Raw genomic sequence first — 15,190 nt, 5'->3', positions numbered from 1 at the left:
AAATCCTCCAGTGCGCGGCATGCAGCACATGAAGCCAAAATTGGGAGGGAACAGTGTACAATCATTCATTGATTGATTGATTAATTGCATAATTTAAATAAATAAAAATGGTAAAATATTTGATTAGTCAATCAATTGCCGAATAGCATACCTATTGTTTTTGCAATCAATTATCAATAATAGAATAGCAATCAATTGCTGAATAGCATACCTAAACCACCACTGTTTCATCTGCATCTGTACCTTTTTGAAAATTGGCTCCTGAAAATTATGAAATTAATAAAAATATGAATAATTAATCGATTAATCAATAAATCAAAATACCCTTTATAGCCAAATCACTTGGTCAACGTCATGTTCAAATATCAGCTTCCTAGCTTAAAAGGTGCCTGAGATATTGCCCAGATGAGAAATAAAATAAATAATTAATAAATTGATAATAACTAAGTAATTAATCAATTAATTGATTTAATGAAAAAATACCATTTTTGCCAAAGCACATCTTCACTTTTGTCCCCAAATTTCAGCTTCCAAGATCAAAGGATGGCTGAGATATCGCCAGGACAAACAAACAAACAAGCAGTCATAGACTGGTACTTACGAAATTGTCAACTTGACCTCTGACCTTGTCTAATAAAAGCTGTCTCTAGAGAAGGTAGCGACGCAAACCAGAAGTTTCTACGATGATTCTGTACCAAACCATCAAAAATCGTAACGTCGACCGAAGCAAAAATCTCCATTTCTCTACGCAATTATTTAAAATTATTTTATGTCTCCACGCAATTATTTAATATTATTTTATCAAAGTCACAAAACCGTAATATTCGGCCATCCACCAACAATCTTTACATAATCCGACGGCTTAGCGAGTCAGGCATGCGACGATAACCTTAATTGGGATAAAAATGACTTTTAAACACCATCTTTATCGAAAACACCGTCAGCACGCACACGGAAAACCTTTACGTGATCAACGACGCCTCTGCTCGAGCGCGCTGCACCACGTGACGAGCTGTGACGCAGCGAGTGAAATATTTTTTATACAATCTTATAACGTGTCCAAAACATCCGATTTTTACCAGAATTTCAACAATCGAGTGTTAAGCGTCCTAAGCAATCGCAAAAACGGAAGACAAAATTAAAATCGAAGTTAAAATGAACTCATAACGTTGTCCGAAGCAAAAATACTCCATTTCTCCACATGAATTTACGGAATTATGTTTGACCTCACTGTGACCTTGACCTTTGACCTCTTTTGACCAAAATCTAATCAGCACTAGCCATCACCCTCCTGAATCACGTGGTGTAATTTGACATTGGTAGCTTCTTCCGTTCTCGACTTATCGTGCCTACAAACAAACACACAAACACACACAAACAAATGCACAAACACACAAACAAACAAACAGAGGACAGAAGTTATCAATATACTTACAAAATCTTTAGATTTCGTAAGTAACAAACAGAGGATGGAAGTCATCAATATACTTACAAAATCTTTAGATTTCGTAAGTAATAAACAGAGTAAAAACTGAGTACAGGTCCTCCCTTCCTGCAGTGCCTGGCGATGACGTCATGCATCACCAACATATGGAATTGTGGAACGGTTTACAAAATGAGGGTGGCAGACACTTGGTTAAACTGGATGGTTTGATTACACTGGGTTGTTAGTTATGCTGGGTTGTGTTGGTTATGATGGGAGGTTTTGGTTATGCTGGGAGGTTTTGTTTGCATTGGGAGGTGTTGGTTATGCTGGGTGGTGTTGGTTATGCTGGGTGGTGTTGGTTATGTTGGGTGGTTTGGTTAAGTTGGGTGGTTTGGTTATGTTGTATGGTTTGGTTATGTTGGGTGGTTTGGTTATGCTGGGTGGTTTGGTTATGCTGGGTGGTTTGGTTATGCTGGGTGGTTTGGTTATGCTGGGTGGTGTTTCGTTATGTTGGGTGGTGTATGGTGATGCTGGGTGGTTTGGTTAGGTTGGGTGGTGTTGGTTATGCTGGGTGGTTTGGTTATGTTGGGTGGTTTGGTTATGCTGGGTGGTTTGGTTATGTTGGCTGGTGTTGGTTGTATTCGGTGGTTTGGTTATGCTGGGTGGTTTGGTTATGCTCTAGGTGGTTTCCCGTTGTTTTCCCAGCAGTTGGTCAGGGCAGGAATTTGTAACTTGTTCAGCATACCGTCGATAACTCCGCCATTCTGGTGGATACGATAGACTCTTCACGATAGACACCGTATGACCCTCCAAGGGACGCCACACCCATTGATGCCTCCACTCTGCACGTGTAACACCAGGGTAACAACTACTTTATAGCTGGGTCGGCATTTGAAACCAGGCTGACAGCTCAGAAGGGAGTATGCATAACTCTCAGCTATCCTACCTACCCACAATCAACAAATGCTTCACCTGAATGTAAGTTCCTTGGGCACTCTTTGTTTTGCCACTGTATTCTGATCATGCCATTGAGGGTGGAATGTCGTTCCAAATGATAAAGTTCTGTAATGAACAAAATGTATTTACATTAACCTCAACTGGAATGTGTTGTACTGTGATAAAAGCAATGTTGGTTAAGGTTCTACAAGTGCCTTTGACAGGAAAGATGGAGTTAGGATCCCACCCCTGCTTCACACATTCCTTCCCTTGAAGAAATCGAACCTTCTTGTCCTTTTGTTCAGTATGCTGAACATTTTTTATTTGAAATTTCCACCATATTGTTATCAGAGTGCCCTCTGGTGCAGTTGTGGAGACTGAACATATGTGGGGCCTTCAGAAACTTCGATGAATGAGATGTTCACAATAGTCCAAGACACTTAAACGCCTCTTATTTTTCATTGAACAGGTAAACCGTACATGAGTAAGAAAACAAATTCCGAGATATATTACACAGGTATCCCTGTAAACATGTGCTGCATGCATTGTGGGGTGTGATCTTTTAGATACACATTGGGAGAAATCTTTACTTGAGAGAGCCGTGTGAATGTATTTTGTTCATCACATGCCCTCATACCATAAGGATTTATGCTTTACAACTCCGTGTGCGTGCGTGCGTGCGTGTGCTTGCGTGCGCGTTGGTGGTTGTTATCTCCATATGTGGGTTTCGTGGAATGGAATCCTCCCAGGTCTCGAAGTACTCACCTCCGTTTCAGTAAGGGATCACGATTCATCGACCAGTTTGTGAAGTTTTCTTCTTAAAATTTTGTTCCGAGAGCTGTTCTGAGAATTATTACCGATCCCTGGACAGCTTCCAACTGCAGTTCGTTTGTAGTAATATTCCCAGGGATGGTTTTTTTTATCACTGTGAGATTCTTCTTCATAATTCCCATTGCTCCAATTGTCACTGGTACAATTTTGGCAGTCTTCAGCTTCCAGGATCTTTTCACTTCATTCGTGAGATCTTGGTATTTGGTCATTTTCTTGATTTCTGCATCGTTTTGGCCAAAATCACTGGGTACTGATACCTCAAATCGCAATGCCTTCTTTTCCTTTTTATATCGAAGTCGGGCTATATCTGGTCGCAATGCTTTGTTTTCTACGTTCACTGTGGATGGGATCATCAGGTCATACGTAAGCGTTACCTCCTTGTTCTCAATTATCGCTTTTGATTCATGTTCTCATGAGTTTTATGGAACTGGGACATTGAAATTTCTGCAGATGTGCCAAGGGATTACTCGGCAAACCCTGCTGTACCTTTGTGTGCACAGCTGTTCTGACATGAGTGTTTTACATCCCGATAGGAGTTGGCTCATGCTTTCCGTTTCTCCCTTGCAGAACCTTCACCTGTCTGCTTGGCTCAGTCCTGACATTTTTTTTAAATGCCATTCTTGTGTTGTCCTTGGTCTTGAGCATTTATGATGATTTGTTCTCCATTCTAGTTGAGCTGACATCTTCTTAACCATTCCAATGATCCTTCTTTGTCAATTCCCAATCTGTGCAATTCTTTTTTTTGTAACTCACTGCTATTTTGTTGTTTTTTTTCACTTGTCGGTATATATTTGTTGATATTTCAATTTATATTTTTATTTTGTCTTTTTTTGCTCTCATTGGAGCTGTATTCATTCCTGTTTCGGTTTCATGTGTGACATCTTCCATTTACCCCTATCTTTGGAATTTTTTGTTGAGTGGGTTAGGGATACCTTCTCTGGCTTGTCCTCATGTTTGCATACAAATTGGATTCGGTAGTCTGTTGCACTTTTCACGTATTCAGCAATTCCTGCATGAGTTACTCTGTGCACTTGGATGAGTTCCATCAGGCCGCTACCTCCTCATTGTCTCGGTAGATACATTCTCGGGATGCACTAGTTTTAGGAGAGCATTTTGTGGATGGTGAAGAGTTTCCTTGTTTTGATATCTCGTTTATTGATTTCCACTTGTGGCCACTTTATTACTCCACAGCTGTACTGGAATACTGGTATTGCTAGTTCGTTGATGGCTTTGATTTTGTTCTTTGGAGAAAGGTATGTTTTCAAGTTCAGCCTCATTCAATGCAAGTATTCTTTAGTAATTGTTTTGGGCATTTGTTTGTGACATATTTGGTGGCCCTATTCTACCGCAAGGTATTTGCATGATGCTTTGTTGTTTAGATCCTATATTGTTCCATCGAGGTCGATTTTTATGTCGCCAGCTTTTGTTGATTTACCCTGTATGAATTTGCACTTGAAACACTTATCCAAGCCAAATTCCATTTTGACATCATACTGTTTCACCAATTTGAGTTGCTCTGCTAATTTTTCATCTTTTGATGCAAATAGTTTCAGATCTTCCATGTACAGACGATGTGTCACCTTTCTTGCCTCTTTGGAAGTTGTCTTATTAGGTGTTCAGGTGCATCCATGTCCATGCCCATTTAATGAGGTTGCTCAGTGAGTCCAGCACCAAAGGAAAAAAATGAGGGAGGAAAGGCTATCACCCTGGAAAAAATCCCATAACGTATCTTCACTACTGGTATTTCGATCTTTCCTTCCAAGTGTTGCAGTCTCATTGCGGTGTTCCATAGCTCCATTGCTTTCTCAATCAGTTTGATTATTTGGGGATTGATCTTGTATAATTGCGTGCACTTTTTCATCCATGAATGTGGGACACGATTGAAAGCTTTCTTCGAGTATATCCATGCTGTGTACAATTTGGTTCTTCTGGTGTTGTAGTTTTTGAGTATGTTCTTCTTTTGTCGTCGGTGGTCTGTTGTTCTGTGTCATCTTCTCTTACATTCCTTCTGTTCTGCCTCTAGGTTTCATTCTCGTGTGTGCTGTTGGTACATCATTTCAGTGATAATTTCCATCAGAAGTTTGTATGTTGTTGGTGGACATGTTATTGGTCTACACATGTGAGGTTGTTGGGTTTCTTCTGATTTTGGGATGAGGAAGGTGTCACTCTCTGTGATCCATTCATCCATTATTTCTTCACCTTGGATAAGTTTGAATGCTTAGTTGTTTGTGTTTTTTTTTTTATCAGTTATTGCTGGGGGCATTTCGCTTAGATGTTGTTTTTTCTTTTCCAAGTTTTGGATCCAAAACACCTTATTGCGTTATTTTGGATCTTCATAAATTCCTTTGCAGAAATCCTCAAGTTTATCTTTTTCATGGAGATTTTCAACATTTTGCTTTTGTATCCATACGTGTGTGTGTGTTTTTGTGAATGGGTATTTTCAGTTGAGTTTGAGAAATTCAATGAAATTTTGGCTTCAGTGCAGATCATTTCCTCAAATCCTGTTGCTCTCACAGTTTTATATTTACCAATCTTTTCCTCTTTCCACTTGAGGGCTGAAATTACTCACGACACTCAGCATTTGTCACAACTTCCCAATTTGCATTACTCTGTCTTCCTACGTCTATCCATATTTGTATTTTTTTTAATGTGAATATGATTTCCTTATAGAGCCACAGGCTTGGTTTTGTTGTTCAAGACAGGTCTCCGCTTCTCTCCAAAAAGTCTTCTTATCCTGTTTACCAAACTCTGGTAATGGTTGTTATTGTGCATTACTTGCTGCGTCATGATCAGTGGGGTGTGAAGTCTCGATAGCATTGTGTCCTCAGCAGCAACTTGATTGCCTTTTTAGGTTGTGCGTCAACAGGATCTGTTTCAGCAGGCCATGGACTGCATACTCGAGCAGAGTCCAAGCTTTGTTCTTATATCCGATGACGTGGCGGTATCAGGATGAACTGAAGAGGAACATGTCGTAATCTTCTGAACCTGAATAAAGTAGCATGAAGGGAGGGTCTCGATTTCAACTTGTTGAAATGTATCATCATGACCACCCTTATCTACTTCTTCACCTCAATCTACCAGTTCAGGCGAGGATGGCATCATTGAGGAACTATCCAAAAAAAAACCTATCTTGCAAACCACATCACAGGCTTTTACAATATTGATAAAGCCGAAGTGATGGCCTTTCTGAAACCTTGGTTATACATTCGAGCAGATCGAAGAAAGAATCTCCAGAAGACCGACCCTGCTTGAAGTAAATCCTTTGATTGAACATAAAATCCAACCATATAGAACTAGAGATTTCATAGAACACAATACCCCATTCAGTGTTCAAATATGTCCTTAAATTTTATTAAAACAATGATTTAAAAGATCTTATTTTAAAAATCCGGACATTTCGGGCCACTAAAGCAGTCTTATACTTCTTCTTCTTCTTTCGGCTGCTCCCGTTAGGGGTCGCCACAGCGGATCTAATCATCCGTTATGATCCGCATGCTGATTTGGCATAGGTCTTACGCCGGATGCCCTTCCTGACGCAACCCCGGTCACCTCTTACGACACGGGATAAGGATTGGGTTTCGCCATGATTCCGGGCTGCCCTACACCCTCTCATAGCGCGGCCCAGTGCAGAGCTCCCGTCCTCAAGCGATCCTCCAACCCAAACCTCCGAGTAGCCGGATTACAGGCACACACCACTACGCCCGGTATAAAGCAGTCTTATACATCAGCCTTGAATACATTGTGTGTGTGTACGTCTGATGTTTATAAAATTGAAAACAGCCTAGCCAATATCCACCAAATTTTGCATACTTTCTTGGGGTACTAAACGTCAGGTAATGGGTACAAAACAACCCCTCCCCCCTCCCCCGTTAGGGTTCGAAGGCGATTTGCCATTTTCACTTATAAACGTGGCACAGTACAAGTTGCTTACTGACCCCTGCTGGAGGGAGGGGGGATTACTAGTCATGGTACAATATATAATTGCCCTTCCCCCACCCGACAACTGCTCCCAGAGAGAGCGGGTATTTCCAGTATAACAAAACAGGTTTTTTTTTACTTTGTTTAAGAATACATTTTAACGTCGAGGCCATTTGCATTGGAGATCCACTAACATCAAGGCCAGTTGTGCAGATTTCATTCAACTATCTTGAAACAAACTCTGTCTTGCTGGAAATGCCAGGAGTTAAACTTCACAAACGCGTTCAGTTATTCTTTTTTTGTTTTTTTGGGAAAAAGAGTCGAGGCTTGTCGAAGAGCTAGAACACACAACAAATCAGGACATACCAGACTCGGTGGTGTGATGGACAAAACAGACTTTAATCCAGACTTTGTGATGTAATGGTTAGAGCATCCGCTCTGAATCTGGGAGGTCGGCGGTTCAAACTTCAGCCTCGTCATACCAAAGACTTTAAAACTGATACATGCTGCTTCATTGCTTGACGCTCATCATTTAAAAGGTTGAGAGTCATGGACAATCCTCATAAGTTGGCATCCATGGGAAGGAAATTCCTCCTCAGGAAATTCTCCACTGAGTGAGGTGATGAAAGCGGTGCCATTATTGTGACGTCACTGGTACCCAAAGTACCCTGGGAAATGATGGCCTTCCACCAAGCTAAGTGGCTGTGTTTGGCTCATCTAACAATCTTGTGAAGTGTCATTTATGTTCGTCGATATGTCCATGTGTGTGGCAGTTCCACTACGAGCTTTAGATTGTGCAATAAAAACAAAAATTAGAAAGAGAGGGGGGCATACCAACAGCATGGTTGAGGGACAAAATAGAGGACGACTTTGAGACATGAGGAAGAATGAGGGCTCAGGTGAGGATTTAGAGGGTGAACAAGGTGGATACAGCTGCAAGAACTCAGGAAGGAAAAACTGGAAACCTGGAAAGAGGTGGGTTTGGAGAGCCCAGACAAAATGCTACAGCTGGAACTATAGTATATGAGAGTAATACTCTCATATACTATAGTTGGTGACCGGTCCTACTACAGTAGTCTGCAGAGAATGACTACAGGAAAGAAATGCTATTTTTGCCTGGGGGGGGGGTTAATGAGTATCAAAAGGATCATGGTTTTGGAGAAGGTATGAGTGTATAAAAGATCACGGTATGAGATGGTGATGAACACCTGTCTTGAAGAGCTGGAGGGCTGAATGAGAGCAGTGAGTCTGGATTTTAGGAGTTTCACCAGAAAGAGGTTCCTGGCAGACCACGTGCGTCCTGCAGATACCTGAGAGGAGGGTGTGGGCAGAGCATAGAGAAAGCACAGAAAGAGGTTCCTGGCAGACCACGCTTGCAGACCACGTGCAGATACCTGAGAGGAAGCCATGGGCAGAGCATAGAGAAAGCACAGAAAGCACAGAGGATGCAAGACCAGAAAGGCGGTGGAAAGGTAGTTGACTTTTCTCAGTGTTCACCATCCTGGATGATGGGATGGCATTTCGTTGACCAGTCACAGGATTGTTGTTGTTGTTGTTGTTGTTGTTCTATGGTTTTGTCATCCTATCAGTATCTTGTTGGTTTAAAAAAAAAGAGTACACAGGGTCAAGTAAATATATTTGGAAGATTTAGAACACAGAATGGATCACGATGCAACAGAACAAAAGGACCAGCAGAAAGAGAAGGGGGAAACAGCAACTGCAGACCTGAAAGACAAAATCGAGGAACACTTTGACAAACAATGGGTGTGGAGAGGAATGAAGGGTAGGGAAGGACATATGGGGTGAACAAGATGAATACAGAAGGAAACTCTGGGCAATGAAAAACTGGAAATTTCGAATGAGGGGGTGGTTTAATGGGGGTGGAAAGATCATGGTTTTGGATGGGGGATGATCTGAGATAGTTTCCACCTTTTTTTTCACCGGATGTGCCAGATGTGTTTGCAGGATAAGTTGAAAGGTAATTTACTTTCTGAGCCAACCAGGAAAACCTGCAATTTACAACAGTGTTGTACCAGGTATTGAATTCCCACCTGTAATAACATGGCTCTGTCCATTGCTGCATTTTCCTCAAGTGGTTGCAAACTACATTTAACTTGTCATGGGGCCTTTATTAACTTTCATTTCTCTATTGGAAAAAGAAAAATCTTAGCCCATATACATCACATTTATGACTGCCAGATCAGTGATTGACTTGCACAATTAACCACAATTCTTTCCTTTTGAACTCATGGGTCGATTACGAAGTGCACGTGTTGATGTGTTGAATTCATTATAGGAATATCTCACTGCTTGTTCCTCTTGCTCATGTTGCGTTTTTCTGTCAAAAGCAGGAAGTGGGAGTATAAGAAAAGTGAAAGCAGGGTAAGGGTGGACATCAAGTAGATGTTGATGTCCAGTACAAGAGCAAATTAAATGTACTTCAGATGAAAAACAAATCAATAAAACTACAGGATGTGGAGTTAAACCTTTATTTTTCCAGCTTTGATCCAATCCTCATGCTATCATTTGTCAGTTAATATCTGTCTTCCATGAACAAACAACTCTCTCTCTCTCTCTCTCTCTCTCTCTCTCTCTCTCTCTCTCTCTCTCTCTCTCTCTCTCTCTCTCTCTCTCTCTCTCTCTCTCTCTCTCTCTCTCTCTGTCTCTGTGTCTGTCTCTCTCTCTCTGTCTCTCTCTCTCTCTCTCTCTCTCTGTGTCTCTGTGTCTCTGTGTCTCTGTCTCTCTGTCTCTCTGTCTCTCTGTCTCTCTGTGTCTCTGTGTCTCTGTGTCTCTGTGTCTCTGTGTCTCTCTCTCTCTGTGTCTCTGTGTCTCTGTGTCTCTGTGTCTCTGTGTCTCTCTCTCTCTCTGTGTGTGTCTCTCTCTCTCTCTGTGTGTCTCTCTCTCTCTCTCTCTCTCTCTCTCTCTCTCTCTCTCTCTCTCTCTCTCTCTCTCTCTCTCTCTCTCTCTCTCTCTCTCTCTCTCTCTCTCTCTCTCTCTCTCTCTCTCTCTCTCTCTCTCTCTCTCTCTCTCTCTCTCTCTCTCTCTCTCTCTCTCTCTCTCTCTCTCTCTCTCTCTCTCTCTCTCTCTCTCTCTCTCTCTCTCTCTCTCTCTCTCTCTCTCTCTCTCTCTCTCTCTCTCTCTCTCTCTCTCTCTCTCTCTCTCTCTCTCTCTCTCTCTCTCTCTCTCTCTCTCTCTCTCTCTCTCTCTCTCTCTCTCTCTCTCTCTCTCTCTCTCTCTCTCTCTCTCTCTCTCTCTCTCTCTCTCTCTCTCTCTCTCTCTCTCTCTCTCTCTCTCTCTCTCTCTCTCTCTCTCTCTCTCTCTCTCTCTCTCTCTCTCTCTCTCTCTCTCTCTCTCTCTCTCTCTCTCTCTCTCTCTCTCTCTCTCTCTCTCTCTCTCTCTCTCTCTCTCTCTCTGTCTCTGTCTCTGTCTCTGTCTCTGTCTCTGTCTCTGTCTCTGTCTCTGTCTCTGTCTCTGTCTCTGTCTCTCTCTGTCTCTCTCTCTCTCTCTTATATTTGTAAACAAGTATGCACATACCACTAGTGCTGTGTGGGTACAGTAAGCATTTCATTCCTATCCCTCTGACTTTTAAAGACAGCAGTCTCTTGCCAACTTCATTATTAATACTGCTTTGTGCCATGACCCTGTACCTGTTTGTGACCTCCATGACCCTGCGTAACCACATCTCCACATTTCTCCACATCCTCCAAAATACTGACCAGGTGCCTACTTACTAAGGTTTGAAGTTCTGGAGTGAGAGATACTCACAAAGCTCCCCTCTTTGCGGCCCCCAACTATCCGAGCCCTCGCCAGCCCCTATGACCCCCCACCCCCTCCAATCCTCCCACTCCTTTCTCACATTCCTGCCCTGCTGTATGCACCGCCCCATTCTCACTGTACTTCAGACATAGAAATTTACAAAAAAAATCTCTCCTTCACTCTCTCTCTCTCTGTTTGTATATATATGTCTCACACTTACTTTCTGTCTCCTTCTCTCTCTCTCCTCCATCTATTATTCTCTCCCTCCCTATATCTCCTTCTCTGTATGTCTCTCCTCTCACCTCTCAACCTTCATATTCCCCCAATCTGTGTTTATTTGCCTTATCAATATATGTACTGTACATTGTGCAAAACACTAGAATGTGTCAAGAGAATGAAAAAAAAAAACCACTAAATATCTTTCAGTACGAGTTATTATATCAGCCAGTGACAGCATGCAACAATGTGTAAATCCCTCCCCTTTCCAGATGCCTCTCCCTCTTTCCTCCCATCGCTTTCCGCTCCCTTCTCACAACCCAGCTTGTGGAGAGAGACAGAGAGAGAGAGAGAGAGAGAGAGAGAAAGAGAGAGACAGAGATGTATGTACTGTATATGTATATATGTATAACATAAATAACATAGCTTTGTTTGTGTGGCCGAGGATGGTGATCTGCAATCTACAGACATCACCGAGCGTTCCACATTTCAATTCCTGCTTTGCCATAGGTACGTGACAACCATTTCCACCTGAGAATTGGATGCAGGCTTTTAACCCAAGGCATTGTGACCGTTTTGCAGACGTTTATCTGACTTGCAGCACAGCAAGGTGTCCGTTCTGTTGGAAAGCTGTAATGTCCCATTTGGTAGCACAAGGCACCAGCACACTGTAGTACCTTCGTGACTTGCATGCCGTGCTTATGATAACACTGTAGGCTGTGTATGAAATTTCCATGACAGACGGGACTTCAGCTGTGACGAGCATTCTGGGATCCTTAAATGATGTTTCCACTTGGTTCGAGTTTACAAAGTGGAGATTGCACAAAGTTCTGTCCGTCTCCGCTTCCGTTGGTGCTCTTCCTTTCTCTTCGTCTTACTCTCACCGTGACTTCACCATTACCATTACTGAAAAATTTGTTTCATGTCCTGTCCGTTTTGCTCACTGTGGGGCTCGTGTGCTTTGTTTGGAGACGTTGCTGTTTCTTTATGGTTCCTTTACTGCTCGATGATTGAAACAATGTTGTCATCATTTACCATCAGGCCAATCAGTGGATCAGTGCGCATTTCCAAATTCACCTGTTTTGGCTCACGCTCATTTACTTTCCTCCAGGCATCTTAAAAACACATCCCATCCTCATAATTGATGTCACCGATGGATTATTACAGGTTACTTTTAATCGCAAGATACTCTTCTTTTATTTTTTAACGAATCGACTTTCAAGCGGAACCACCACCTCGAAGCCATGGGATTGCACAATTGCAATGAAAGATTTGTGACCTCGATGATAACTTTCCATGTGACCGTATGAAGGTGGTGAGAAAAGTCCACTCATTCGTGTCAAAGTGTTGTTGAGAATGTGATCAAAGTGAAACAATACCGCCCTATTGTACACCGGTCCGATTCCATGCACTTGGCAAAGACCCTCTCAGAACTCCCATGAGGGCAACACATTGAGCAATGTCATTCCTGCCAAACAAATCTTATGATTTTGATATCTTTGCATTGTTTGTTTGTTTCCTTTCACAACAACTGCAAGACGTGTGTGCTGTTATATTAACAATGCTATTAAGACGAGCTGCTGAGGGTTGTACAACCACTACTACTACTACTACTACAGTTTCCAAGACTTGAGGAGTACGTCTCTGTGGCACATGTCAAAAAAGAAAAAGAGCAATCAGAGATTGCAGACCCTCGCCAGGACTTCTTTTGAGTGCTGTATTTTCTTATAGGTTTGAGGGTAAATCCAATATGGCTGCCAAACCATGTGTCCGATGAAGCTGAAATTTTAAACAAGTATTCCCCATGTCTACTTGATCATAAATGTGAAGTTTCACATTGATTGGTTAAGTGGTTCCTGAGAAAATATAGTTGAATATTTTATTCGATCCAATATGGCTGCCAAACCATGTGATCGATGGTATCATATGTGTGAACTTTTTCTTCCTCATGGACAGCCGGGCATACGTATAAATTTCGATCTGTTCAGCCACTTGAGAGAAGATTTATCAAGGTTTTTAAAAATTATTTTTAAAAACGATATGGCTGCCGAATCACGTGACCGATGACATCATTAATTTTTTTTCTGTGGACCATTTTATCCCGAGATGAGCCTCAAACATTTTCATACTGATCGGACGTGGCGTTCTCAATTTGCAATTATGACGTCATAACGAGGGCACCTATGACGTCATAATTACATTCCTCATATGGCTGCCACACACCACGTGACGTATGACGTTATAATTATCATTAAAACATTTTACATGAATTTTTGCACCAATGGTGAAAATTTCGTCTCAATTCAACAAGCAGTTGCGGAGAAAAACATGAAAGTTCTGTGCAGACAATCAGACAGACAGACAAACAAACCAACAAACCCAAATGCAATACCCTCTCCTTTGGCTAGGGTAACAAGGAAATGGATATAAAACAGACAAATCAAGAGATTTGAACCTGTTATTCCACCATCACAAGCCAGTGTTCAAAGGGGAACCCCAAACAGGCCACCGACCCAGTGTTGTGGCTTTGTTGGCTCATCCTCTACGGTCGGTGTGTTGTCCTTCATGGTGTGCTCCTCTTCATATTTTTCAGTGCAATGACAGGTGTACCTTGTGATGTATTTTCATGGTACAAATGTTTGTGCATGAACGTCGTTATTAAGGGCACAATGATCTGGTAAAATACATTTTCCTACTATATTGTTGTAAGTTTGCTATCAAACCTGGTGTTGGCTTCGCGGTTAAGGTGGTTGGGCTTGGGACCTTAGGGTCCTGAGTTCAAGCCCCTGTCAACCGTTGAATTAACACCAGGTGTGGTTGACTCGTACTGTCATCCTTCTGAGGTTGGTGAAATGAGTGCCAGTATGCTGGGGGTAATAACCATTTGGGGGTAACCTGCATCAGAGTGGTGACCTGTCCAGCTCTGTGCTCCTTGCCAATTAATCTGCCTTGGTACCCCTTTGCACCTTTACGGCTCAAAAGGAATGGTGTTATTTATTATTTAACGTTGGTATTTTTTTATTATTATCGTTTGTCTTCTCAGTGGAGGATACCTGGAGCGCGTGCTCGCGTACGTGTGAAGCGTAGTTCTTCTTTGGTTCGCCTCTTGGTACTCATTAGTTGGTGTACGTTACTGTTTTACCTTTGTATGCCTGTTTTTCACTTTCTTCCTATTTGTTTGTCATTGTCTCGACCCAGCATTGCGATTGGACTTTCTTTAGGCAGAAGAACATTCAACAATGTCCTATAGATTGTTTGAACCGTATGAGAGCATGAGCATCACAATGCTCTCAGCCTGATAATACTGCATCGCTTGACATCGGTGGCAACAGCAAGACCTTTCGGGTTGTTTGCACCCACTCAAGATTGATGTATGCTTGGTCTGATAGACTCGGGATAATGCAGCTAAAGGTCATGTCTCGTTCTCACATCATTCTATCGATGAACCGTTCCCAGGTACTTTATCTCTCGCTTCACAAAACGAACGCAACATTAAGACTAGTTTGGAAGGTTTAAGTTTTTATTTTTATTTTTTTGGTTCCTTTTGGTTGGCCATGATAAATGAACTTGCACAACGTACCATCGTGGGGGAAAAAACAGCCGCATCGTTCCAAAGTACCAAACTTTGCATCCGATGCGGACAACATGAGGATAGTTGTGCTTTCAACCTTTTGCCGTACACTGCTCCATGACCTTACATCAGTTTACCCTCTTTCACAACAATGCCAGGGGTAAAGCGAGGGAAGAACCCCAAATGGAATGTTTCATTTACGCATGACAGATCTCACTTGCAGCAATATGATGGTTACAATGGAATTCACAACTTGTGCATTATTTTTAGAAGATCTCTTGCTTTTAGAGGCAAACTGAAAGATGCTTCCTTCACCAGAAGCAACTCTTATCTCTCCGAGAGTAAAGAGGATGCTGAGGTTGTGTTCAATCCAAAGAACAATCGAGTCTCTCCGTGAGACACATCCATTATGCTATTCGAGTGTAGCTTCGCCGCAGCAATCGAAGGGTAAACTTCAGGCAGGGTTTGTTTGAATTCAGGCAGGGTCAGTCCTTTGGAGATTCTCTCGACTATCTGTTCGAGTGCACAACTGAGAT

At 42.1% G+C, this 15,190-nt stretch overlaps 1 long non-coding RNA gene and 1 pseudogene across 9 annotated transcripts in view; one reads left to right on the top strand and one right to left on the bottom strand.

Annotated features, from left to right (window-relative positions):
- LOC147031152 (uncharacterized) overlaps positions 1 to 15,190 on the top strand; it is a 297,080-nt gene that overhangs the window by 91,730 nt on the left and 190,160 nt on the right. The window lies entirely within an intron of this gene.
- On the bottom strand, positions 6,759 to 6,899 carry LOC147031154 (signal recognition particle RNA; annotated as a pseudogene).

The sequence above is a fragment of the Eptatretus burgeri genome, chromosome 3, assembly GCF_056783735.1.
Source record: "Eptatretus burgeri isolate ZD-2024b chromosome 3, Ebu_testis_v1, whole genome shotgun sequence".
Taxonomy (NCBI): Eukaryota; Metazoa; Chordata; class Myxini; order Myxiniformes; family Myxinidae; genus Eptatretus; species Eptatretus burgeri.
Note: the sequence above shows the minus strand (reverse complement) of the source record. Positions and strands in the feature narration are given on the sequence as shown.